General features: G+C 43.8%; 1 protein-coding gene across 1 annotated transcript in view; it reads right to left on the reverse strand.

Moving 5' to 3' along the window:
- Positions 1-3,708: 3,708 nt before the first annotated feature.
- Positions 3,709-4,566, reverse strand: part of ablim2 (actin binding LIM protein family, member 2) — a 66,914-nt gene continuing 66,056 nt past the window's right edge. The window contains exon 22 of the mRNA XM_062517218.1: positions 3,709-4,566. This exon is cut by the window's right edge and continues 2,520 nt beyond it. The gene's annotated coding sequence lies outside the window, so the exon portion shown is untranslated.

Here is a 4,566-nt window from a genome sequence, read left to right on the forward strand (position 1 = left end):
GAATCAGAAACATACTCAAGTCAAGCTGAGCAGGGTACAGAGAATCTCTCGGTTTGACATTTAGCCCGAAAAGGTGGATGTTCAAACTTTTACACGTGCCTTCAGGTAACCACAGATGAACCTTCAACAGCTTTACTGGGAACCTCTAGGCTAGTGAACATAAATCTCTATCAAAGGCAGAGGGAAATGGCTACAAAACTCTCACAATTCTTTGCAATCCCCTCTAAATGGATTTTCAGGCAGAAAAAAAAATCACATTTTCCTCATACTGTAGGAAACATTAAGAAACTATCAGGAACCTTTTTGTCCACGCAGAGTAGGCCTACCCTCTTAGCACCAACAACAGTAGCCTTGCGGGAACCTTCTAGAACAGACGGGGCACCACCCAGTGAGAGCCCAGCGTGTGCTGGCTATTGATCAAAGGAGGCTCTGTCTGACTGAACTGAAGCCCAGTGTTCACCTATGCCTCTCCACTTAAAACATATTTTTCCCCCCACTGTGGCCCAGGGAACGGCCTGTTAAAAATGTCCAGCTCCAGCTCTCACAACTGAGGCCAAGTGCAGGCGGTGGGTATTGTCTCTGGATGAAAGGCTGCGCTGGGATATTTTGGATCGAGACTACGTGAGAGAGAATAGGTGTTTTCTTGGATGAGGGGTGCGTGTGTGTGTATGGCGGTGATCAACAACTCCATCCTCTCCCCATTGTCTGTGGTTGAATGGACAGTTTGGCCTCTAAGGTCTAATCTGGTTAAATTAGTCTACTGGTAGTACATGCTCAGTGCAGAAGAGTACAACAAGGAAAACACAAACAGGACTACATAATCTCCTGATGGGTGGATCTGAGGATAAACAAAGCACTTGAAACAAAGACATGGTTTTGGCTTTGAGCCACTTCCCTAGGATAGTGCAGTTCCTCAAATCAGGTTGATACAGCCAACTATATTTGGTCTGTGAGTATATGCCATGTAGACAGTATCATGGGTCTCTATTGTGGTGGACGTTTGCTGTGGCCAACCAACGAGTCATATTTCATCCGATTAAAATTCGCCCCAAGAACATAATGCACTAATCCGAAACTTCACAGCCGTCCGCCGTTAATAAGCGCCATCCCGTGCCATTGTATTTGATTAATTGGATTTGTTCTGAATCATTGAGCGGCTCGTTTCTGCCAACGAACCAACCAACACCCCCTTCTTTCTTCCCTCTCTCGGGGTCCCACTCAGCCACTCCCTCCCTTCTTTCATCCGGAGGCATGAGGGGGGCTCGGCTGCTCAGGACGCCAGCTGATCCCACCGGGTGTTGCACCACGAGACTCCTGCTGCTGTTGCTGCTGCCGCGAGCAATCGGTGGAGTCGCGCGCAGACAGAGCTCCCCGCCCCCTCCTCCCTCCTTCTGGTACTCCCCCCACGAGGGCCTGAGATCATCATCTAGCCAGTTAGAATCTATTAATCACGGCTTCCTCGTGGTTTCTTTTGTGCGCTCATATGGGGTACGTTACGTATCCAAACACAAAGCTGTAGCGACCAACATGGCATGGTTTATTATTAACACAAACATTTCAGTGTTGTAAATGATGCCGTCTAAATGTCCTTATTGAGAACAATGTAAAGAACAATAGAGCATCCTGAAGAACAATGAGCATCATTTTCTTATTCCTTCTTGTCGGTTGACTCTGAAGCATAATGGTCAAACGTAACACTATACTGACACCTTGAAAAGATTAACTATTGTTCTCCACACAGTGTAAAGGTCATAGTTTGCAACGCTGCAAAGTACAATTAAACTCGTACGACGCTAAAGTTTGTTTGTTTGTGACAAATGTCCGGCTTAATAAAATAAGATTTTGAAGCCTACCTTTTTTGTTCATCTCCATTCGGGCTTCATCCAGGGTGTGTGAACCCAACGCCTAAAATCGTCCGCTCAGTGACAATAGAGTTCCCTTGTATTCGGGGGCTTGGTTCTCTGTCCGAGCGGTCCTATCTGTGGACCACCACGCTCAGGCAGGCAAGCTGTCAAACGCAGCCGAGACTGACAATGAGATTAGCCTATCAGCCAATTGTTGTGACTAGCCATAAGCCAATGGTACGCGGTGGAGGGCGGGCTCAGAATATGTCAGGATGCCTGGAGCATAAGGAAAACCCTCCTGAACTTCCAAGGGAGTTGCAAATTCATAGATGGTCTCGTCTGATTGCCTGTTTTTATGTAATTACAGTACAGACAAGATCAAACAAAGTGTTTGCCTTAAGACACTACAAAATCCAATTTCCTGTGTTGTCTCATTCAATGTTTATTTTCAGTCTAAAAGAGTAGTGTAGGTGCTAGATAAGAACAAAACTGGGACAACAAACATAATTGAATGAAACATTTATTTAAAGATGGACATCAGTATTTATTGCAAACCAGCGAAGCGAATAAAGGAAGGAATTGATAGCCCATGAAAAGGCTTTTTAGTAACAGCATTATATGTTAACCCTTTATAGTCATATTTATAATTTCTGGCGAGCGAGTCACATCAAATCACAGCACTGACCAAGAGTTGCATCCTGTAGGGAACACAGTTGTTAGTTTGCATACACAACTCAACACAGTGAAAAATATTGTTATAACTGTAGTCAATGGCAATTCAGATTTGTTAAGCACTAGTAACTGTATATCATTCGAAGTGTCTGTTGCAACACAAAGACGCATTTGTAAAAGAAAGAAAAAAATATTTATATATTAGAACATTAAATAAAATTTAAAAAAAAAATGTATTTGGTAAAACAGAGCCATTCCAAAGACACAAAACACATTGCATTCTTACATTTTTGTTGGTTATTATGTCTTATATGTGTGGTCTGGCTTGCTGCCTTCACTTACAAGCAAACCCTGCCAATTCCGAACCCTGTCACAAAGACCACTTGACTTGAGCTTGTTTGTTTATTTTTCAGTCGCTGACAAGTAAAACAAAAATAAATATCCTGTGGTGCAATGGTACAGTTTTGACATGAAACACATTTACAAGGGGATGACCGGAGGGTAAGTGAACTGAAAATAAAACCGATTACAACAGATTTTTTATTATTATTCCTCAGGCAAGTGGTCTTGGTGTATGCTCCTGTGTATTTGTAGGCCTGTGAGTGTGTGTGTGAATGAGTCTGCAGATGTGTATGATGTGAATGAGTCTTCATCTATACTGTATGTGTGTGTGTGTGTGTGTGTGTGTGTGTGTGTGTGTGTGTGTGTGGGTGGAAGCTGTGTTTGTTAAAGGGATAAAAGGAAACCTAGTTGGGCAACAGCTCTGGTGTTTCCTGCACTCGGAGGTCGGCTTATCTGGGCTGATCTGTGGTCAGCAACAGGGGAGCTGAGTCTGTAACTGTGGCCCTGCGTTGCTTAAAACACACACACACACACACACACACACACACACAAATATAAAATTGGACAAAAACATCAGTTTTCTCCCACTCTCAAGCACTCACACACACACACACACATACACACACACACACACGCACACCCCTGTTTCCACAGCTGTTCAAATAAGACTAATACAGTCCACACAAGCAACCCACCATGACGCCTGTATGCAGGAAGGCCTTTCTCACACTATGCAACTGGATTCCCCCTCCATTTTAATAACGCTCTAATAATATTATAACAATGATATACCTCTCCCTCTATATCTCCCTACCCCCCCCCCCCCCCCCCCCACCACCACACACACACACACACACACACACACACACACACACACACCTGTCTTACAATGTTGAAACAGCCTGCAGAGTTACCCTCAGATTTCATCTGATATGTCACTTCCACAGCTCTTCGAAGAACTTGTTCTCTCGATGTTTGATTTGGCATACACATATGCATGACATACATATATAGACAAGTCCACTATTGGCAAAGCAGGACACGTGTTTTTACAAGGTATAAAAAAAAAACAGTTCAAACTGCCTAATTTGGTTTCAAACCAGGACACAAGCTGGGAAAGAACAGATATCTTACATGGCTAGTTAGCGCAGTTAAAGAGGGCAGGGGGCATTGCCAATACGTCTCCATAATAGGTGTATTGATATGAGAATTTGGGACTTACAACAGTGTATGCCGTGTGTGCAGGCATTTCAGTTAAATGTCTCATAACAAAAACATACCCAGCTTTTCTAGCCAGAACTTTAATAGAGAAGCATGCACAGACACACACACACACACACACACAGACACACAGACACACACACACACACAGACACACAGACACACAGACACACAGACACACAGACACACAGACACACACACACACACACACACACACACACACACACACACACACACACACACACACATACACACACACACACACACACACACACACGTGAACTAAAACTCAGCGCAATCCACTGGGATAATGAAGTTGGTGATACAATCATTCAGTAATTTTACCCCAGGAGTGATGCAGAGAGATGACTGATACGATATAACCAACTGCACAGGTTCTCGGCCTTGTGCCTCTGGATGCTTACAGTTGCATACCAGACTAACATGTATATACATACCCTTCATCTCCTTATCAGAGAGAAAAGTA

This window comes from Sardina pilchardus, chromosome 16 (assembly GCF_963854185.1).
Source record: "Sardina pilchardus chromosome 16, fSarPil1.1, whole genome shotgun sequence".
Lineage (NCBI taxonomy): Eukaryota > Metazoa > Chordata > Actinopteri > Clupeiformes > Clupeidae > Sardina > Sardina pilchardus.